This window comes from Oncorhynchus masou, chromosome 21 (genome assembly GCF_036934945.1).
Source record: "Oncorhynchus masou masou isolate Uvic2021 chromosome 21, UVic_Omas_1.1, whole genome shotgun sequence".
NCBI lineage: Eukaryota > Metazoa > Chordata > Actinopteri > Salmoniformes > Salmonidae > Oncorhynchus > Oncorhynchus masou.
The window spans coordinates 4,617,623-4,642,007 of record NC_088232.1 but is presented as its reverse complement, the minus strand read 5'-3'; the positions used below and the strand labels follow the sequence as shown (position 1 = coordinate 4,642,007).

General features: G+C 46.8%; 1 protein-coding gene and 1 long non-coding RNA gene across 3 annotated transcripts in view; one reads left to right on the top strand and one right to left on the bottom strand.

The window, feature by feature from the left end:
• Positions 1 to 22,740, bottom strand: part of LOC135507602 (teneurin-3-like) — a 462,717-nt gene extending 439,977 nt beyond the window's left edge. For both annotated transcript variants that reach the window (XM_064927148.1, XM_064927149.1), the window contains exons 1-2: positions 22,358 to 22,740; positions 22,144 to 22,246 (exon numbers count right to left, since the gene is read on the bottom strand). The gene's annotated coding sequence lies outside the window, so the exon portion shown is untranslated. The remainder of the gene's footprint in view (positions 1 to 22,143; positions 22,247 to 22,357) is intronic.
• Positions 1,966 to 13,568, top strand: LOC135507314 (uncharacterized). The gene is made up of 3 exons (XR_010450642.1): positions 1,966 to 2,142; positions 3,990 to 4,132; positions 12,994 to 13,568. It is a non-coding gene; the product is annotated as an uncharacterized LOC135507314 (long non-coding RNA).
• Positions 22,741 to 24,385: the final 1,645 nt, after the last annotated feature.

The following is a 24,385-nucleotide window of genomic DNA, read 5'->3' as shown; positions in this document are numbered from 1 at the left end:
AAGAGACAGAGAGAGAGAGACAGAGAGAGAGACAGAGAGAGAGAGACAGAGAGAGAGAGAGAGAGAGAGAGAGAGAGAGAGAGGGATAGAGAGAGAGGGATAGAGAGAGAGGGATAGAGAGAGACAGAGACTGAGAGAGGGATAGAGAGAGAGGGATAGAGAGAGAGACAGAGAGAGAGACAGAGACAGAGACAGAGAGAGAGAGAGAGAGAGAGCGAGAGCGAGAGCGAAAGAGAGAGAGCGAGCGAGAGAGAGAGAGGGGGAGAGAGAGCGAGAGAGAGACAGAGACAGAGACAGAGACAGAGAGAGAGAGAGGGAGAGAGAGAGACAGAGACAGAGACAGAGACAGAGAGAGAGAGAGGGAGAGAGAGAGAGAGAGAGAGAGAAAGATGACCAGCACCTGTAGCTTATGCATCTGCTGAGATAGATAGACTGCCCCGCCGAGTGTTTAAAAGAGGAGACTTCTGGCTCGGGCATTTATTGGATGTCCTCAAATTAAATGAGGGTGAAAGCAGGATCATTACTCTACAGCATTGTAGGATAAATACCCTTGAATAAATACCTGGGAGACCAGTGAATCCAACATGAAATCATAAGCAGAGAGAAGATTAACACTCAACGAGTGGATACTCCAGATATGTCCCAAATGGCACCCTATTCCCTACCAAAGTGCTAGCCACTACTCGTCACTACTAGTGCACTAAATAGGTAATAGAGTGCCATTTGGGAGGCAGATTCTGCACTCTCTCCTACACTTTTCTACGGTATGATAGGCCTACACGAAGCCCTTGGGCCTGCCTCCGTCCCACCTCTGTGAAGGAATGAAGAAAATAAACTTTGGGTCTTTTTGGGGGGACGGGACAGCTATTACACTGTGATCTGATGATCTCAAGAGAAAGGAAGATGGTACCGTAAAAGTGGCAAATCTTCAAAGGAACTGAGTTTCAGAACCCAACATTGGGCCTTAAACCACCTGGAGAATACTTCCTTATGACTATAACAGAAAGTCTGGGGCAGAATCAATCATCCGTTTACCTCATAAGGTAATCAATCATAAACGGTAGGGTTACGATGAGGTAATGTGCAGAGTGATGTGTTTGTGGCCGGCCTGCCTGCACTAGTGTCTGCCTCAAGGTGCCAAAGTTAGTCTGCTGGTGCAACATCGCGCCTCTGGGCTCTGCTCTGTGGGAGCTCTCCTTCGCTCGTTTGTCATGCACTGGTCGTTCCTCTCTTAACACAATTACGGCTGTTTGCTCTTCCACAACAGACGCTGATGAGGTGAGCTGGGAGGATTCATCTAATGTACCACAGTGTGTGTGTGTGTGTGTGTGTGTGTGTGTGTGTGTGTGTGTGTGTGTGTGTGTGTGTGTGTGTGTGTGTGTGTGTGTGTGTGTGTGTGTGTGTGTGTGTGTGTGTGTGTGTGTGTGTGCGTGCGTGCGTTCGCCCGGCGATAGGAGTAGAAATTGAATTTTGATAATGGAGTACATCCATTTGGAGAGGCTTGGCAGAGTAGGGACAGTGAGGGATCCGAAAAGGTAGAGAGGAGGAGAGAGGAAGTGTAACAACAGTATGAAGCAGTATGAAGGATGAAGGATCGGACCAATATGCAGCGTGGTACGTGTCCATGTTGATCATTTATTAACATTGAACACCAAAAACAAAATAACAAGGAGAACGAAACGAAAACAGTTCTGTCTGGTGAAGACACAGAGACAGAAAACAATCACCCACCACTAAAATGGGGAAAACAGGCTACCTGAGTATGATTCTCAATCAGGGACAACGAGCGACACCTGCCTCTGATTGAGAACCATACCAGGCCGAACACATAAACACTACATAGAAAAAAGAACATAGACGACCCACCCCAACTCACGCCCCGACCAAACTAACACAAAGACATAATAAAGGAACTAAGGTCAGAACGTGACAGGAAGGAGGAAACACCCACTTGACCTCCCTGTGTGTGTAAGCAGAAAGTCAGATCCGGAGTGGTGGAGCCCGGCTGCTTACTGTAAACTCACTTCAGATGAGGGACACTCTGTCACCCAGAATGCAAAGCCACGTCCAGAGCCAAAGATGCAGATGATTGATTATGTACCAATGGGTGGTCCGCGGGATGTGCAGATGACATGGGAGCCTGTAAGTAGTAGTAAGTGTGTCCACTAAGTTAAATGGATTTGAGTAAGGCTACATGAGTAGAGTGTTTAATGCACAAGACTAATGAGTTTAAAGAGACTACTGTGTTTAGAAGTGGAGGACACTAAGCAGAGGAGAGATGGACGTATGTGGATGACATAAACAGAGGATTAGTCAACTATTTAGAAAGGAGCGAGGGTAGAGACTAAATTTAACCGGTATGGATGAGAAGTGTGTGTGTGTGTGTGTGCGTGCGTGCGTGTGTGTGTGTGTGTCGGATGTGACAGCCACTCCCGTAATTGCCAATGCTGGGAGCTCAAGTGTTCTGCGGCTTATTTTGTTGGAAATGTCAGTGCTTCCACATGGGACAGAGGGTTGAAAAAAACACAAGCCAAAACAAACCGAAAAATGTGGATGTCAACACTATTTTAAAGCGCCGTGGGACTCTTTCACGGTACAAGAGACAACAACATACATCATCTGCACGGTGGGTTTGGTTGCTACCCAACGTTACGGTCTCCAATCAAAAGGTCATTGAGAGGGAAGACAAAACAAAGAGGAAGAAGTAGGTCATATAATATTGAGGGAAACTTCAGATGAGGGTTTTGGTTAGAACAAAATCGCACCTGTATTTACAGAAGGGCTGTAATAACCCTTAGTTCAAATGTACCTAGAGGCAGGGCCACTTAAATAAATAAAACAGGTTTCTTTCTCTCCTACTTTTTCAAATTAGTAGTATTATCAAAAATAATGAGCCAGATCAATTTAAGTCACAGAAAAATGTGACTTGGCTCAGGGGCAGTTCAAACCACAACAAGTACAGGAAATACTTACCATTTGTACTGATTACTGCAGTGTTTAAATCAGACTATATCTGAACATTTTACAGGAGTAACTTTCTACTTTACAGACGTCACTAAAACCTTATCTTCCTCACCATGGGTGGTAACACTTCATTTATGGGCAATTTAGAAGTGTGGAAGAAAATGAACAATAATCATATACTCTTCTGTGGAATTAGTGACGGTTTTGGACACTTAGGAAAAGTCAACGGGGGTTATTTATTTTCTCTCTATCTCCAGAAATACCCGAGAGAGAGAGAGAGAGAGAGAGAGAGAGAGAGAGAGAGAGAGAGAGAGAGAGAGAGAGAGAGAGAGACAGACAGACAAACAGAGAGAGAGCGAGAGAGAGCGAGAGAGAGAGACAGACAGACAGACAGACAGACAAACAGAGAGAGAGCGAGAGAGAGCGAGAGCGAGAGAGAGACAGACAGACAGACAGACAGACAAACAGAGAGAGCGAGAGCGAGAGCGAGAGCGAGAGACAGACAAACAGAGAGAGAGCGAGACAGACAGAGACAGAGACAGAGACAGAGAGAGAACCAGCACCTGTAGCTTATGCATCTGCTGTCACCATGTCAACAGTGAGACCTACTTTTGCCCAGAGCCTATAGGGCCAAAAGTAGTACACTATGTAGGGAAAATAGGATGACATTTGGGACTCAGTCAACAAGGCCTGGGAAGAGAAGAGAGAAAAGGAATCCATGCATGAGCCAAGAAGGTCTGGAGAGACTAGAGAGTGACGAGATGCTTGGACCCAGAGGAAGAGACACAATGATGAAATGGTGTTGAAAGCTACCGAGCCACGCGGCCCTCCTCTGTGAGAGAGTCCCAATGTTTCCACCCCACTGAAGCCTTACAGGCCAAGGCAGACTATCAGCTACAGAGACATTCAGAGAACACACACACGCACAGCTATAAGAAAAGCCATGAGGTATGTATATAAAACAACAACCCATCTACGTAAAGATGATGAAACCTGACAAATGCCTTGCTTAATTAAATCCACAGACTAGACCGTTTTAGAGGAAAGTAGACCAGAAGATATTGACAGTTGACAGCCAATCCCCTACTGTACCCTTCTGGAGGAGGACAAAGTCAAACTGTCTCAGAGCAGCAGGCGACGCTGGACAGGTGGACACCACATCACTGAGGTACACACACACGCGCACACACACACACACACACACACACACACACACACACACACACACACACACACACACACACACACACACACACACACACACACACACACAAACACTCCACGAGTCAGACACACACACCACTTGACCTAGCCTGCAGCACCACCTCCATCTCGCAGTCTAAATTGCATTGGAATACACTTTGTGGGAGAATGCAAATCTGTGGCATGCCAATAATAAAATCAAAAAACATTGTCCTTCACTTCCGTTCGCTCAGCCGGTAGCCATGATGAGCGCGAGCGACCACTAGACACCGTGATGCAGTTTGTACTTCCTCTCCTCTCTCTGCCTGACGCCTGCCAGATCAAATTATCTCCCACCGTGATTGGTCTTTCGGTGGGGGGTGGGGGGGGGGGGGTACGCAGTCATCACCCTCTCTTGGCTTGACTTTGAGTAGGGAAAAGTGTGTGTGTGCAGCATACTTTGGAGCAGGTAATGGAGAGCATGCTGGGATAATGGTTGTATAGGAAGCTGCCATGACACCTCTACCAGGGGTAATTTGGGCAGACAAAAACTAGACTCTGGTAGGTTGGCAATACTCACCGCCACACACAACATACACTTTAGAGACAAGCACACACACACAATTACACACACACACACACGAACACACACCTGATATGACGCAGCAGCTGCCATTACTGCTTTCCCAGTGGCCTCAGCCAAAGTAGTGGGCCAAGACGGGAAGATGGACAGGTGAGGAGGGAGGGGGGGGGGGGGGGTATCGATGGAGAGAGAGAAATAGAGAGATGGCACGAGAAAGAAAGGGAGCAAGAGCGATGGAGAGAGATAAAGAGACATAGAGCTGTGTAGAGAGAGAACAGACTGTGGTGCTGGGCTCTGCTCTGAGATATTACAGGTTAATTAACAGGGTGGCACGAACGCCGCATGTCATGTGTGCAGCCGGGTTGAGAGGTGGGCGAGACAGAGGGGGCGAGGTGTGTGACATTCAGCCTGGCCTCCTCACATGTCAGTCGGGAGCTCTACTCTCCCTCTCTCTCAACACCCTCTCCCTAGCTGTCTCTCTCTGCATATCACCTATCTCTCTCTCTCTCTCCCTACTTCCCTCTCTCAACATCGCTTTCTCTTTCTCTCTCTGCATATCACCTATCTCTCTCTTTCTCTCCCCCTCTCTGCCTACTTCCCTCTGTCAACATCTCTTTCTCCCTCTCATATCGCCTATCTCTCCATAAACACCATTATGCCGTTCACACTCACTCAATCTGTCCACTGCTGCTCCGAGCCAATCAACTGATCCCTCCTCTGCTCCGAGCCAATCAACTGGAAGATACATGTGGCAATAAGAACAGCCAGGCACTCATTCTACAGGGAGTGGCATTAAGTAAAGACAGAATGGGAGATATCAAAATCAATAAGCCGAGTTCTATAACAATATCTTAAGACGCACTGTAGAATATTCTGGAAGGACATCTCAAAGCAAATATAGGCCCAGGACTATTACAAGGTGTAAACCACAATCTACTGTAGGATATTTGTCTGTCGAATGTGTGACATGTCCCCACACTAGACAACCTCCGTAAAACTATGACCAATCAAGGACACAACCCCCAGCTTTATCAAAGTGTTTGACATCGAGATTAAAACCACCGTGAACACAGAGAAAAATGTTCAGCAAAACCAACACAGTCAATTCCAGGGGATTTGGAGCCATTGTTTGATCTAAACTTTTGGGGGGGAATGGAACTAGCAGTGGGCTTTAAAACTAATTCCCATATGGTTGTGCATAGACAACATTTTCTGTTTTAGGAAAGTCACTTCTAAATGTATTTTAAAAGACAAAAAAAGTGTGTTTATTATCAAACTTAAGGGTCATATCCTTCCAATGATTTCCCCTCCCTTACCTCGTATCTAGCCTAAACGCCCAAAGCCACCATCAAATTAATAGAAATTGGTGGATTTTTTTGTTTGTTGGCAATTTTGTTGTTCAAATGGACATTGAGACAATATATACAATTACTTGGGTCTGTAACAAAAACCATACAGGTCTCCCAGTGGTATAATATAATAACACATGGTTGGGGAAGGTGCATTTTACTATTTTCCATCTGAATTGGTGGGATAAGGAGGTATGGTTTTGAAAAATACTATAATGTTATTATAGTATACCACTGCAAGACCTGTCCAACATTTCAAATTGAACTGAAACACACATGTAGCCTAGCTACCAGAGTTAGCTTAGCTGAGAGGTGGCCTAGCTACCAGAGTTATGCTAGCTGAGAGGTGGCCTAGCTACCAGAGTTAGCCTAGCTGAGAGGTGGCCTAGCTACCAGAGTTAGCCTAGCTGAGAGGTGGCCTAGCTACCAGAGTTAGCCTAGCTGAGAGGTGGCCTAGCTACCAGAGTTAGCCTAGCTGAGAGGTGGCCTAGCTACCAGAGTTAGCCTAGCTGAGAGGTGGCCTAGCTACCAGAGTTAGCCTAGCTGAGAGGTGGCCTAGCTACCAGAGTTAGCTTAGCTGAGAGGTGGCCTAGCTACCAGAGTTAGCCTAGCTGAGAGGTGGCCTAGCTACCAGAGTTAACTTAGCTGAGAGGTGGCCTAGCTACCAGAGTTAGCCTAGCTGAGAGGTGGCCTAGCTACCAGAGTTAGCTTAGCTGAGAGGTGGCCTAGCTACCAGAGTTAGCCTAGCTGAGAGGTGGCCTAGCTACCAGAGTTAGCTTGGCTGAGAGGTGGCCTAGCTACCAGAGTTAGCCTAGCTGAGAGGTGGTTTGTTTTTTCATTTCCCCCCTTCACCTTTCTCTCTTTCCTTACCACTCGTTCTCATTAAGACTATGGAAAACTTGAGGAGCGGATGGGTCGATGTTTTCATTTTTCAAGTGCTTGTAGCCATTAGACGGCACCAAATCATCCATCAGGCAAATGTGTTTCTGGTTAGGGCCTGTCAATTTAACAAGTAGCGAGGCTCAATATGCAAGATGTATTACACTCCGTTTCAATAACCTTCATTATTTCTTTCAAGTGTCGTTCGTTTCGTTTTCTATTTCCCTTCTTATCCACACACACACACACACACACACACACACACACACACACACACACACACACACACACACACACACACACACACATCCTCTTTCACCGACAGCAGCAGAATCTCCTTGCCAAATTCAGTACTTGAGCCGCACACCACTCCGAGCCAGGTGACATTTGATTTGCCTATGATCAATCAGAAGCAAAGCCTCATTCCCATTTCCAAACCATTGGCCACAGACATAAAATGATACCTGCGTGCCAATCCACCCCATCTAGACTTGAGGAAGGGTGCAATTCTATATCTTTGTGGTGCTGCAGAAAATTCCAAACGGATAAAATGTGTGAGATGTTGAATTCCAACTGAAAGCGCCCATAAACTGAAGTCAAGCACACGTAAATGAAAGCTCTCCAAAAATGCCTACCATTGCCATTAACAAACCTGGGCTCATGTGAACCCATATAAACAGTTCTGTAGTTCTCTCAATAATAATAACGAATATAAATTACCGCAGACTACAAATTGTAAAACAAAGATTGCAACAGAGATATGTGTTTTTATTTTTTTATTTATAAAAACTGATTCATTCATTTAATCCATGCACACTCTCCAAAACAGCTGAGCAAAACAATTGAAATGTAGCCTAAATCACACAAATCTAGTCAAAACACAATTGCGAAATAAATCTTTTCAAAACCATTTTCTCTGTAATTGCTAAAAAAACAACCCAATCCAAGAAGATATATAAACAACTTATTCTCAACGAGAGCAAAGGACCACATCCTTCTCTCTAGGTCCCAAATGGCACCCTAGCACCTATATACAGTAGTGCACTCCTGTGGGCCCTATAGTGAAAGGTAGTGCTCTACATAGGGAATAGGGTGCCATTTGGGATACATCCTCTAATTACACCTGCCATGATCACTTTGGCTCAACTGTAGTGGTCGGTCGTTATAACAACAATAGGGAAGGAGCACTTGAGGAAGCATGTAGGGCTTGGAATTGTCAGGGATCTCACGGTACAATACTATCAGGATACTTAGACGCCGATACGAAATGTATTACCGTTCGCTGTTCCAAACGTATTGCTCACTATATGTCTGCTGCAGAGAGGCGAGAGACCGTGAGAAAATGAGTTTTTGTCAGTCGGGGAAATAAAAGTGCTGAAAACACGTTGGTTCACTATTTAAAAAGGAGATGGAGAACGAGTCATGAAGGAAAAATACTGTAATTGTGGTGCAGGTACAGCCGACTACGGCAAAAATAATATTGCAATATTGCAAAAACGATACAATATATTATTTTTCAATAAGTAACTGTATGCCCATCACTAGAAACATGCAGTGGATAAGTTCTGTGTGTGTGTATGTGTGTGTGTAAGGGGGGGGGGGGCTGTGTGTGTGAGAAAGAAAAGGGGGAAATCCCCCCAGTCTGTTGTCGCTTTAATGAACATATCTGTCCCTGGCTGGCTGGCGGGCTCGGCTTTAAGAGGTTACAGCGTCTCAGTCTCAGTCTCTACCTCATTCTGGTCACAAAGCTGGACTTTGTAGGAATGTTGATCTCTCTCCAAAAAGCGAGGGTGGGTTAGCCTCAGCTCCGGCCTTGGCTCTCACTGAACTGAACGGCTGAATCAGTCCCAGGCTCAGCCACAAAGAAAAGAGAAGAATGATAGCTTGATCAAGACTGCTTCACCGAGAAACAAGTCTGCTTCACCGTTCTGTGAACTACCCCCCCCCCACCCCCCCGACCGTAAGAACGCCATGGGGGGAAACGCGGTTCGTATTTGTGTTCATGACCAACCGTTTATTTACTGCAGCGGTCATACAAAACACAGAGAAGAAGAAATCACACAGGTCAAACATATATCTGCTGTGAAAAGGAAAAGGTCAGAGTTCAGAGAGATTAAAAGCAGGCATGAATAAAAGCAGCTACGCTTCAAAGCATCAGGTCTCCACAAGACCACTGTAATATCAGCCGTGCTGAAAGGGAAATCGCCATTTTCAATGACTGAATGTCAGAGGAATTTCTCGGGCCTATTTTTTAAATACGATATTATCGTCAATTCGTTTAGCCTACCTGAACACATTCAAATCAATAACACCTTAAAAATCAAAGAACGTGCGGAGTGTCTGGTGTCTGAAACTAAGACATTACATTCAAATTACAGAGAGAATAATCACTACATTACCTTCAAGCTGAGCTCTTGTCCAAAGCGTTTTTTAATCAGTCACTCACAGATAGTTTTTTCATATACAGTATTGCCAAGACTGTAGGCTACTCATATTCAGTACAGTACTCCTGTGACTGTAGGCTACTCATATTCAGTACAGTACTCCTGTGACTGTAGGCTACTCATATTCAGTACAGTACTCCTGTGACTGTAGGCTACTCATATTCAGTACAGTACTCCTGTGACTGTAGGCTACTCATATTCAGTACAGTACTCCTGTGACTGTAGGCTACTCATATTCAGTACAGTACTCCTGTGACTGTAGGCTACTCATATTCAGTACAGTACTCCTGTGACTGTAGGCTACTCATATTCAGTACAGTACTCCTGTGACTGTAGGCTACTCATATTCAGTACAGTACTCCTGTGACTGTAGGCTACTCATATTCAGTACAGTACTCCTGTGACTGTAGGCTACTCATATTCAGTACAGAACCCATGTGACTGTAGGCTACTCATATTCAGTACAGTACTCCTGTGACTGTAGGCTACTCATATTCAGTACAGTACTCCTGTGACTGTAGGCTACTCATATTCAGTACAGTACTCCTGTGACTGTAGGCTACTCATATTCAGTACAGTACTCCTGTGACTGTAGGCTACTCATATTCAGTACAGTACTCCTGTGACTGTAGGCTACTCATATTCAGTACAGTACTCCTGTGACTGTAGGCTACTCATATTCAGTACAGTACTCCTGTGACTGTAGGCTACTCATATTCAGTACAGTACTCCTGTGACTGTAGGCTACTCATATTCAGTACAGTACTCCTGTGACTGTAGGCTACTCATATTCAGTACAGTACTCCTGTGACTGTAGGCTACTCATATTCAGTACAGTACTCCTGTGACTGTAGGCTACTCATATTCAGTACAGTACTCCTGTGACTGTAGGCTACTCATATTCAGTACAGTACTCCTGTGACTGTAGGCTACTCATATTCAGTACAGTACTCCTGTGACTGTAGGCTACTCATATTCAGTACAGTACTCCTGTGACTGTAGGCTACTCATATTCAGTACAGTACTCCTGTGACTGTAGGCTACTCATATTCAGTACAGTACTCCTGTGACTGTAGGCTACTCATATTCAGTACAGTACTCCTGTGACTGTAGGCTACTCATATTCAGTACAGAACCCATGTGACTGTAGGCTACTCATATTCAGTACAGTACTCCTGTGACTGTAGGCTACTCATATTCAGTACAGTACTCCTGTGACTGTAGGCTACTCATATTCAGTACAGTACTCCTGTGACTGTAGGCTACTCATATTCAGTACAGTACTCCTGTGACTGTAGGCTACTCATATTCAGTACAGTACTCCTGTGACTGTAGGCTACTCATATTCAGTACAGTACTCCTGTGACTGTAGGCTACTCATATTCAGTACAGTACTCCTGTGACTGTAGGCTACTCATATTCAGTACAGTACTCCTGTGACTGTAGGCTACTCATATTCAGTACAGTACTCCTGTGACTGTAGGCTACTCATATTCAGTACAGTACTCCTGTGACTGTAGGCTACTCATATTCAGTACAGTACTCCTGTGACTGTAGGCTACTCATATTCAGTACAGAACCCATGTGACTGTAGGCTACTCATATTCAGTACAGTACTCCTGTGACTGTAGGCTACTCATATTCAGTACAGTACTCCTGTGACTGTAGGCTACTCATATTCAGTACAGTACTCCTGTGACTGTAGGCTACTCATATTCAGTACAGTACTCCTGTGACTGTAGGCTACTCATATTCAGTACAGTACTCCTGTGACTGTAGGCTACTCATATTCAGTACAGTACTCCTGTGACTGTAGGCTACTCATATTCAGTACAGTACTCCTGTGACTGTAGGCTACTCATATTCAGTACAGTACTCCTGTGACTGTAGGCTACTCATATTCAGTACAGTACTCCTGTGACTGTAGGCTACTCATATTCAGTACAGTACTCCTGTGACTGTAGGCTACTCATATTCAGTACAGTACTCCTGTGACTGTACACAAGTTGCTCAGCCGGGTTCCTCTGTGAACGAGCAGCGCCCACATTTTAAACAGGTACGGCAGAATAGGGGCTAGGTCACATGGTGTTGAGCTGACGTACCCTACACGCCTGACGGAACATTGGGCAGGCCCCACACCAGCAGCCAATCAGAAATGGTTACGGAGGGAGCATGGTAAGCGAATGGAGCAGGGCGGTGTGAGGAAAGCACACTTCACATACCGTGCTATGAGGAAACATCCGTCACGAAAATACAGGAGCCAATCATTGAGAGGTCTAAAAAGCCATACTAGCGAAGCCATACCAGCTCTTTAGAACACAGACAAAGCTGACAAAGAAACATCCCTTCAACCATAACACAAAAAAACAAAGAAATTCCTTTACATTTTTCTATTATTATTCTAATTATGATTAATGTTTATCTTACTGTACATCTCAGACACTTGGGAGAGATACACCACTAGACCTTTCAGTAAAGGATGTACATCTTGTACATCTTTAACCATTGGGATTTATAAATGCAACAGCTGGGGAATGGTACATTTGCTTGATGCTGGAGGGTCAATTAATAATGGCGGAACTCGCGCTCTCACGGATGTTACTCATGAACGCACACACAACCAGGAGACCAGACCGGTGTGTTGGCCCATTTGGCAGACACAACTCATCACCAACCCTGAAGCAACAGAGCAGTGGAGGGACACAAACACACACAAACAGTGGAGTGACACACACACACACACACACACAGTGGAGTGACACACACACACACACAGTGGAGTGACACACACACACACACAGTGGAGTGACACACACACACACACAGTGGAGTGACACACACACACACACACACACACACACACACACACACACACACACACACACACACACACACACACACACACACACACACACACACACACACACACACAGTGGAGTGACACACACACACACACAGTGGAGCGACACACACACACAGTGGAGCGACACACACACACACACAGTGGAGCGACACACACACACACACAGTGGAGCGACACACACACACACACAGTGGAGTGACACACACACACACAGTGGAGCGACACACACACACACACACAGTGGAGCAATACACACACACAGTGGAGTGACACACACACACACAGTGGAGCGACACACACACACACACAGTGGAGCAATACACACACACACACAGTGGAGTGACACACACACACACACAGTGGAGTGACACACACAAACACACACACACACACAGTCCAATTTGTAAGTCGCTCTGGATAAGAGCGTCTGCTAAATGACTTAAATGTAAATGTGGAGCGACTCACACACACACACAGTGGAGCGACACACACACACACAGTGGAGAGACACACACACACACAGTGGAGCAATACACACACACAGTGGAGCAATACACACACACAGTGGAGAAATACACACACACAGTGGAGCAATACACACACACAGTGGAGCAATACACACACACACAGTGGAGCGACACACACACACACACAGTGGAGCGACACACACACACACACACACACACACACACAGTGGAGCGACACACAATGCATACAATGTCTCCCCAGCGGAGGTGAGACGTGTGGAGAGCCGGAGGTGAGACGTGTGGAGAGCTGGAGGTGAGACGTGTGGAGAGCCGGAGGTGAGACGTGTGGAGAGCTGGAGGTGAGACGTGTGGAGAGTCGGAGGTGAGACGTGTGGAGAGTCGGAGGTGAGACGTGTGGAGAGCTGGAGGTGAGACGTGTGGAGAGCTGGAGGTGAGACGTGTGGAGAGCTGGAGGTGAGACGTGTGGAGAGCCTGAGGTGAGACGTGTGGAGAGCCGGAGGTGAGACGTGTGGAGAGCCGGAGGTGAGACGTGTGGAGAGCTGGAGGTGAGACGTGTGGAGAGCTGGAGGTGAGACGTGTGGAGAGCTGGAGGTGAGACGTGTGGAGAGCCCGAGTTGAGACGTGTGGAGAGCCGGAGGTGAGACGTTTGGAGAGTCGGAGGTGAGACGTGTGGAGAGCCGGAGGTGAGACGTTTGGAGAGCCGGAGGTGAGACGTGTGGAGAGCCTGAGGTGAGACGTGTGGAGAGCCGGAGGTGAGACGTGTGGAGAGCCGGAGGTGAGACGTGTGGAGAGCTGGAGGTGAGACGTTTGGGGAGCCGGAGGTGAGACGTTTGGGGAGCTGGAGGTGAGACGTGTGGAGAGCCGGAGGTGAGATGTGTGGAGTGCTGGAGGTGAGACGTTTGGGGAGCTGGAGGTGAGATGCGTGGAGAGCCGGAGGTGAGACGTGTGGAGAGCCCGAGGTGAGACGTTTGGGGAGCTGGAGGTGAGACGTTTGGGGAGCTGGAGGTGAGACGTTTGGGGAGCCAGAGGTGAGACGTGACTTGTGTGGAGGAAGGAAAACGGGGAAGGTTCAGGACAAATGATCCAGGGGTCGGATTCGGGGCAGCCCCATCCTGCCCCCACTGGCATCCAGACACACACTCACACACACTTCATTACATCCCCATCAAAGCAAGTAACTGGCAGAGACCGCTCACTGCCGAGGGTCAATGTCTCAACTCCAGTTGAGCGTTCCTATAACGTGTGTCAATATGGCCATTGGGTGTAGGTACGTGGATGGTCCACTGACATAATATGTCAATAAGTAGTGTCTTAAGATCTGTATCGCATGTCGAATATTCTGTTACAGGTTTTTCATCAATGAGTTTGTATTGAAAAAGTGATTTATGAAATTGGATTTTTAAATATTTTTAAGCAGGTCGTTACCTGAAAATAGCATTTTGCAACACTTTGTTAGTAAGCACCAAAGCAGGCATTCTGCAAGGGAGAACCAGGATGTTGTGTTCCAAACACCATCAAATTAAGGGACAGAGCGAGTGGGATTGAGTATTGTCGAGCCAACGGAAAGAGTACATATTTTATTTTTGTTTTCGCACCAAACACACATTCACACCTCCAGATCTCTATTCATTGTCAGTTCACAGACCACATGTTAATTTCACATCAAACCATATGGTTCCAACTAACACAAGAGATTCAGCAAACATCTGGAAGAAACATATTTTTTGAACCATATTTTACACACAAAAGTTCTTGTCAAACTATAATTGTCCAACCAACCACATAAATCCACAGTGAAACCAGTTTACAGTGGGCCTACATGTACCAGAGCCCCCAAAAATGATCCTACATATTTAGATATTGTGAAACAACGTGTGTTTACAGTGAGCCTACATGTACCAGAGATCCCAAAAAATTATCCTACATTTTGAGTTATTGTGAAACAACATGTGTTTACAGTGAGCCTACATGTACCAGAGATGGCAACAACAACAGAGCAATCCATCATCATTTTAGACGCTGACATAATGCCATCATAGCCTGTAGTGCCTGGAAAGGGAGGAGTCCATTAATATTTTAGTGAGGTTCATAGGGAAAGACAATTGGCTGATGTTAGGAAGGGCAAAATAAATCTGAAGGCGGTTGGAGTTTGACACGGGGAAAAACGATAGAGCCAATAAAACCACTCTAAGCTTAAATAGTGTGTGTGTATGTGTGTGTATGTGTATATGTGTGTATGTGTGTGTGTTTGTATTCATGTGTGTGTTTGTATTCATGTGTGTGTGTGTATTTGTGTGTGTGTGTGTGTGTTAATCCCTTTGAAGTACTCTGCACCTTCACATTCTATAAAGAGAGGTGGAGAGGGAGAACATGTTCTTAAAAAGGGAAATTAAAATCGAAAACATACAAAGGGCCTGGGTGTGTGTGTGTGTGTGTGTGTGTGTGTGTGTGTGTGTGTGTGTGTGTGTGTGTGTGTGTGTGTGTGTGTGTGTGTGTGTGTGTGCGTGCGTGCGTGCGTGCGTGCGTGCGTGCGTGCGTGCGTGCGTGCGTGCGTGCGTGCGTGTGTGTGCATGCGTGCGTGCGTGCGTGTGTGTGTGTGTGTGCGTGTGGTGTGCGGTGTGTGTGGTGTGTGTGTGTGGTGTGTGTGTGTGGTGTGTGTGTGTGTGTGTGTGTGTGTGTGTGTGTGTGTGTGTGTGTGTGGTGTGTGTGCATCATTACAGAGACACACAGAGAGGTTTCCATTCTAATAATACGTTGACTCTCTGCAGTGCTGTTCATTGCATCAGCAGCCATCGCCAACGGACTCGCAACAGAGCAATACATAAATGCATCAATACAGCCTGAGTGTTTTAGCAGGTGTATTGGGGAGTGTGTGTGTGTGTGGGGGGGGGGGGTTCACTGGGCCAGAATAACATCCCCACACACAGCTGCCTTTCATTAAGGTTCACATGCTGCTATCATAACAAATCGCCTCCCTCGAAGAGTGGGAGGGAGGGTGGGGGGACGGCAGGCGGGGATGTGTCGGGGAGTTTTTATGTGTGTAGGGGGAGGGAGTGTTTGTGTGTGTGTTTGTGGCGGGGGGGGGGCGCATGTGTGTGTATGAAATAAATCACAAACATTCACCTTTCCCCTCTCCAATCTCTCCCTGTGATATGTTGTGATTGACAAAGTCCCAGACAGACAGAGGAGCTGTCCCCCATTTCTCTCTCCTTGTCCCACCACGCCACCACTTCACAAGTGCACTCAACTCAGTGAGCTGGGAGCTGCTCGGGAGCTTGGCTGGGGCTGGTGTGCACTGTGCACTGCTTGCCCGTGGCGGAAGGGAGCCTCTCCTCTAACCCCATCTCCTCCTCCCTCCCTCCCTCCCCTCCTCCTCACCCCCGACCCTCCCCCGTTTCAGCATGGCTGGGCTGCAATGAGCCCTGCTCCAATGAAACACGCTATTCCAGGCAGAGTGTGGCGCTCGGTGCCGCCACTCCTCTCCTCTGCTGCACTGCTCACGCACCACACTTAACAAGCTGCTGGTGAATCAGCCTTGTGTATGCCCTTGGTGGCTATTCCCTTACTCCCTTCTCTTCTATACATCTGGCGCTCTACCTTGGCCTCGCTTCAGTTTTCATGGTTCCTTTCCCACTGCCACCGTCTGTCTAAGGAGAGGAGGCATTCTCTTCTACAGGCCTCAACGTATCTCTCTTGCCCTATCGTTTGGCAAGCCTCTGAGGTGAAGTACCGGGTCTTCTGTTCAAACGGCATTGATCTGATAGTATTAATGAAGCAAAGGCACATTTGACAGAATTAACACTTCAATATGTCACTGAAAAATTAATTAGAGGCTATATTTACACAGAATAAACCATCTGGTGCACACAGGGAAGTAACGGCGAGTCCTGAATAAGAACACACACTGTTGATGTGATCAGAATGACAAGTGGCAACCGTCTTTCAACCGGTCACACCTGGGCATGGATTTAGAGTGAGGATCACGACGGCCAAACGGGACTTTTTTTTAACATCATTATAGTAACAAATGATGCCTTCTCTCCTTCCAAAGTAACCCGCACAACCGCCACCAAAGGCACCGCCATGAGGTTTTAAAAAAAAAATCACTGGCTACGTATGAGTAACAAATGAAACCTCAGATCTCCAAAGTGATCCCATCAATCATCTGAGAGTTAATGTGAACTAATAAAATCAGATTTGTTTTGGACATGGGAGATCGACGTCCCCTAGTGCACCGAACTATGTCAGAAATTGATTACGACTGCACTTTCAAATGAATTTGACCCGCTCCACTCCACCTCACCCTGCTCCATCCCGTCTCACTCCACCTCACCCTGCTCCATCCCGTCTCACTCCACCTCACCCGCTCCATCTCACCCCACCTCACCCGCTCCATCCCGTCTCACTCCACCTCACCCTGCTCCATCCCGTCTCACTCCACCTCACCCTGCTCCATCCTGTCTCACTCCACCTCACCCGCTCCATCCCATCTCACCCCACCTCACCCCGCTCCATACCGTCTCACTCCACCTCACCCCGCTCCACTCCACCTCACCCTGCTCCATCCCGTCTCACTCCACCTCACCCCGCTCCACTCCACCTCACCCTGCTCTATCCCGTCTCACTCCACCTCACCCTGCTCCATCCTGTCTCACTCCACCTCACCCTGCTCCATCCTGTCTCACTCCACCTCACCCGCTCTATCCTGTCTCACTCCACCTCACCCGCTCCATCCCATCCAACCTTATCCGCTCCATCCCATCTCACTCCACCTCACCCGCTCTATCCTGTCTCACTCCACCTCACCCCGCTCCATCCCATCCAACCTCACCCGCCCCATCCCGTCTCACTCCACCTCACCCCGCTCCACCCCACCCCGCTCCACTCCACCTCACCCACTCCATCCCATCTCACTCACTCCACCTCACCCTGCTCCATCCTGTCTCACTCCACCTCACCCTGCTCCATCCCGTCTCACTACACCTCACCCCGCTCCATCCCGTCTCACTACACCTCACCCCGCTCCATCCCGTCTCACCCCACCTCACCCCGCTCCATCCCATCTCACCCCACCTCACCCCGCTCCATCCCATCTCACCCCACCTCACCCCGCTCCATCCCATCTCACCCCACCTCACCCCGCTCCATCCCATCTCACCCCACCTCACCCCGCTCCATCCCATCTCACCTCACCCCGCTCTATCCTGTCTCACTCCACCTCACCCCGCTCCATCCCGTCTCACTCCACCTCACCCCGCTCCACCCCACCCCGCTCCACTCCACCTCACCCACTCCATCCCATCTCACTCCACCTCACCCTGCTCCATCCCATCTCACTCCACCTCACCCTGCTCCATCCCATCTCACTCCACCTCACCCGCTCTATCCCATCTCACCCAACTTCACCCGCTCTATCCCATCTCACCCAACTTCACCCCGCTCCATCCCATCTCACTCCACCTCACCCTGCTCCATCCCATCTCACTCCACCTCACCCGCTCTATCCCATCTCACCCAACTTCACCCCGCTCCATCCTGTCCCACTCCACCTCACCCGCTCCATCCCATCTCACTCCACCTCACCCGCTCCATCCCATCTCACTCCACCTCACCCGCTCCATCCCATCTCACTCCACCTCACCCTGCTCTATCCCATCTCACTCCACCTCACCCGCTCCATCCCATCTCACTCCACCTCACCCGCTCTATCCCATCTCATCTAACTTCACCCCGCTCCATCCCGTCTCACTCCACCTCACCCGCTCCATCCCGTCTCACTCCACCTCACCCGCTCCATCCTGTCTCACTCAACCTTACCCTGCTCCATCCCCACATCATCCCTCTCCATCACCCTCCACCCACAGCGATAGAAACCTTTGTCTGATTCAGGCCAACCAGGGGCGTTTCATAAAGATAAAACCTTCTGCAAAGATGGTGTGTCAAATACATCATGTTCTGATCCTCACATCTAGACCTAAATAATAGAAATGTATTTTTCATTTTTCACAAACTAACTTTTGGGTTTTGCTTATTACCTTCAAAATATTGGTCTTAAAAGTTATTGTTTAGGGCGGGAATTTAAATGCAGCAATTTCCTCACTAAAAGGCAATTAAATATCTTTCATTGTGGTTCTTGATTACCTAGCCTAGCCTATTCATACTGTTCCCCTTGGCAGGGTGGGCCGGGCTGGCTCCCTGTGCCTGCTCAGAAGACCGGCTGGCTCCCTGTGCCTGCTCAGAAGACCGGCTGGCTCCCTGTGCCTGCTCAGAAGACCGGCTGGCTCCCTGTGCCCGCTCAGAAGACCGGCTGGCTCCCTGTGCCTGCTCAGAAGACCGGCTGGCTCCCTGTGCCTGCTCAGAAGACCGGCTGGCTCCCTGTGCCTGCTCAGAAGACCGGCTGGCTCCCTGTGCCTGCTCAGAAGACCGGCAGGCTCCCTGTGCCTGCTCAGAAGACCGGCAGGCTCCCTGTGCCTGCTCAGAAGACCGGCTGGCTCCCTGTGCCTGCTCAGAAGACCGGCTGGCTCCCTGTGCCAACTAAGAAGACCGGCAGGCTCCCTGTGCCTGCTCAGAAGACCGGCAGGCTACCTGTGCCTGCTCAGAAAACCGGCAGGCTACCTGTGCCTGCTCAGAAGACCGGCAGGCTCCCTGTGCCTGCTCAGAAGACCGGCTGGCTCCCTGTGCCTACCCAGAAGACCGGCTGGCTCCCTGTGCCTACCCAGAAGACCGGCAGGCTCCCTGTGCCTGCTCAGAAGACCGGCTGGCTCCCTGTGCCTACCCAGAAGACCGGCTGGCTCCCTGTGCCTACCCAGAAGACCGGCTGGCTCCCTGTGCCTACCCAGAAGACCGGCAGGCTCCCTGTGCCTGCTCAGAAGACCGGCTGGCTACAAACCAAAGTTAAGCTATCAAAAAGAACATAAAACTTCCTCGCACAATGAAAGTGAGCACAATCATTTGAGAAAATAGAGTAAAAATACCATAAAAGATGTACAATACTTGAGTAAAAATGAGAGACAGCTTGAACAGAGCAGAACAAATATCTGGCCTCTTTCTCTCTCTGAGAAACACACAAGACTGAACTATAATAGTTTAACTGTGTATCAAATCTCTCTGTGCAGTGCCACATTATAGCCTGGTTCAACTCCATAAGACCCAGTCCCTGTTTAAACAAAAGCCTATTTAAGAGGATCCAGGAATCTTTCGTCAGGCCTCTATCTTCCGTCTCATTTTTCAGACACAATTACAGAACATGAAGATACCTCGGCTCTTTGTTTTACCTACACTGGCTGTCTGCACCATGTCCAGGCTGTTTAGAGGGCACTGGTCTGAACCTACTGGAGTCAACCACTATAAATGGATTCTAAAAATAAATAAAACATTTTTTTTACAAGAGCGCAATCTAATTTTACCACGTTTAGAAAAAAGGAATTATGTTATGTTGAATTATATGAAATGTTTTCATTAAAAATACTAGTGTGTATGTCCCTCTATTTCTACTTTAAAAAAATAAAAATATATATTTCACCTTTATTTAGCCAGGAAGGCCATTTGAGAACAAGTTCTCATTTACAACTGCGACCTGGCCAAGATAAAGCAAAGCAGTTCGACACATACAACGACACAGAGTTACACATGGAGTAAAACAAACACACAATCAATGATAAATAAATAATGCTACTGACTAACGGTGGTGTGCTGATTCTGAGAACAAGATGCAACATAACCATATGCACCCTTTCAATGAAATAATCTTCAACTGTAAAGTGGTAGTGCTGACCTTTAAGAAAAACTGAAAACAGTCCCTATGTACTGAAATAACTACAAAATGTTTCATAGCATTACACATTTAAACTGGTGTTTCTGATGTTCAATAAAGTATCTATTGACTGTCTAATAAATAATTGTTGCAGGCCTGCTGTTTCTTTAACCAATATAAACCCTTAAACAATGTTTCACCCCATATCTTAAAATAACCTAACCTGGGGGTTATATTAAAATGAACGAATTACGGAACATTTTATTTCTGCTGTAGGCTAAAGGGACCTCCAGGCTCAGTGCCTCCGGGGAAAAGGAGGGCACAGGGTAAAGAAGTGAGCCAAATCACACACTACACACTCTGCACCATATCTATCTAAGGGACAACGACATGATTCATAGTCCTTTTTAAAATGGATGTGACCTGGAAGCTTTTCAAATATTTTGGTATACCGGTAGCGTATTCTATTATATCGCATTGTTGGCATCCCCGTTGGATAAAGACTAGGGTCTATATTCAACCCGTAACGCCGAAGAGCCGCTTTATAGCGCAATTGAAAATGAGAGGCAATGTTCCCGCGGTCGCATAGACTGCATTCATGGTAAACGCGGGATATGTTGGCTCAATGTAAATGATATGTATATGTATATCTGCAATCTGTAACGCTTCAGCGATACACATTGAATAAAGCCCTAAAACTACGTATATGGGGATAAATCTGTCAGGCTACAGCTTTAAGGACCCAGTGAGTGGAAGAAGCCAGTCCCTTATTATAAACCAATACACGTTATTGATAACCAGCACCGTATGCCCAGAAATGATGACAAACTGAAAGCTTTACAGTGTTCTGTCATGTGTTTTGAAAGGTCCTAGATAAACCGTAATGATACAGCGTATTAATAACATAGTGGAGCAACATATTATGTATGTGTCGCCCTTGTAGAGAAGGAAGACAACGATGTATTTTTTTTTTTTCCATTTTATGCATTTGTCTGATTATCGACCTGTGCCCGTGTCGCCAAAGAGCACCTGATACAAACGAACACTGGCAGAACAATTAAAGGACTAAATACATCTACACGAGCAACAACAATGGCACTCATAATAGGCAGAAATGTCCCCCAAATTTGCGAAATCGCAACAATGTCAGAGAACTGAATACATTTTTTTAAATAACTGACATATAGTTGTGTGGATGGATTAAATACAACATAAAATTACTGTAGGCCTTCAGCTGTACGCAATCAAATGGCAATTTATATATATATATATATATATAAATTGTTGCTTATTTTAAGCACGTGTGCAGATACCAGGTGAACTATTTTAATGTGTCCAACAATGCGTCATCAAATAACATGCACATACGCCAGTTTATCCTGATCAAGGTAGTTCGGAAGTTTCACAACACACAACAGACATAGACGCTACGAACGGTACCTCAAAATTTTAAATGGGATTTTTTTCTATGGCACCTTTCATGTCAAGCGCTTGTAAAACACGAATCGCGCGTAATTCATCAACTCTCACAGGAAGTAAACACCAGCCATACCAATACCCGGCTAATAAATGTGTTTATCATTTGGATAATATTAAAATAAATAAATTACAACAGGACAGTACAGTTTAGGGCCCTACCTGGCGTGGATTTGTCCGATTAGAATCCCATTGTTGTTCAGTACCGGTGGATCAAAACTTCACCAAACGATGCTCCAACTTCTAGGCAATTCGTCGCTGTTTTCTGAATGGAAAAGTCGGTGGTAAAACAAAGGTTCTGGCAAACACAACTCTCACTCCAGCTATTTCAAAACGATAGGATAGTCCCGTAGCTCAATGGAAATATAAAACATACCAATGTCGCCGACGGGGTGTTGACAGGTATTCACTGCCCGGGAACAACAGTGAAGACTGTCTGATCACTCAACAGAAGAGGACAGCGCAGTGCAAGAAGCAGAGGATTCGAGCATGACACCGTCCAGCAGTGACAACCACACATGTGTAACTACTGAGGACCCTACCAACCACAGACGACACAAAACGGGGGGAGATCGAGTTACGATTGTTGTAGCCTATTTGCACCGAGAGAACCACTGCCTCCGTAAACTTCAGTCCCCTTGACGTGAACAAAACGAGCAAAAGAAAGCCACTCTCTCACACTCTTCCAAGCGCCAACGGTACAAGCAATGTGGCTATTTTGTATTTTCAAAAGAACGGAGAGGTCTCCGGGTCTCGATAGATATTGTTGTCCTGCGCGCGATGGAGCGTCTCCCCCTTCTCGCAGTCAGTCGATGTAAAGACCCAGTGTTCCCCCTGCTGCGTCCAATCAGTATGTATATCTAGCACTATATGATAATAATGTAAGGGGCATCCATGAGTTGCGTCACGGTGTGATAAATGACTCCTCGACGGATGTCCAAGCAGATGAAGATGTCTGCGTTGGTACTGATTAGGCTGCACACTCAGATAATGGATTTAGGGCTTCGATTTGGAGAGGATGGTGTATAGGCGTAGGGTTATTTGTTTAGCACAGAGCAGCTTGCAGCCTACATCAGTTGTTATGACTTGTTAAGAAATGCATCATTTTGTTGTTTTATTTTACGGTTACATATTTGTAAAAGTAGGTTGCCATAATTAGGCCTGATTAGAGATGGCATGGTAAAATGATTTGGAATTCCGTCAAACAAGCAGTACTGTACCATTTTGGTGCCAGGTACAGTAATAACCGATTGTGTACTTTTTCCAGCAATATTACAAGATGAAACTGAGGACAAAGAGAGCATTATATTTGAACATATATTGCAGCCAGCCACCCCACTAGAAAGAAAAAATAATGACTATAATCTGACTGTTTTTCTATTCCTGCCAACATGCAGATGCAGCCCATAGTTGCACATGTTCTTTTGCTTTGGCTTTGATACCTATGTTAATAGTCAAATGTCAGGAGGTCATGTCTGGGTCAAACAGTTGACTGAAACTGAAAATATGCACATATTTTACAGCCTTTGACATACACTAAGTGTATATAACATTATGATCACCTGCTCTTTCCATGACATAGACTGACCAGGTGAATCCAGGTGAAATGTAGGATCCCTTATTGATGTCACTTGTTAAATCCACTTCAATCAGTATAGATGAAGGGGAGGAGACACGTTAAAGAAGGATGTTTAAGCCTTGAGACATGGATTGTGTATGTGTGCCATTGGGGCTCTCGGTGCAAGAGGCGTCACTACAGTACCTGGTTCGAATCCTGGCTGCATCACATCCGGCCGTGTTTGGGGGTCCCTTAGGGCGGCGCACAATTGTCCCAGCGTCATCCAGGTGTGGCCGGGGTTGGCCGTCATTGTTAATAAGAATTTGTTCTTAACTGACCTGCCTAGTTAAATAAAGGTAACATAAAAAATTCAAAGGGTGAATAGGCAACACAAAGGCTTTAAGTGTAATTTTAATAGGGTATGGTAGTAGGTGCCAGGCGCACCGGTTTGAGTGTGTGAAGAACTGCAACGCTGCTGGCTTTTACACGCTCAGCCGTGTGTATCAAGAATGGTCCACCACCCAAAGGACATCCAGCCAACTTGACACAACTGTGGGAAGCATTGGGGTCAACGTGGGCCAACATCCCTGTGGAACGCTTTCAACACCTTGTAGAGTCCATGCCCCAACAGGAGGCTGTTCTGAGGGCAAAAGGGGGTGCAACTAAATATTAGGAAAGTGTTCCTAATGTTTTTTACACTCAGTGTATAAAGCCCACAAATATTTAATAGAGACCAAAATTTCTTGCAACTAACCAAACCAAACACACATTTTGAGATGACCAAATATGGTTTCACCAGTATTGTTCTTTGACCCTCTCTCCACAATATAATGACCTGGGAAAGAG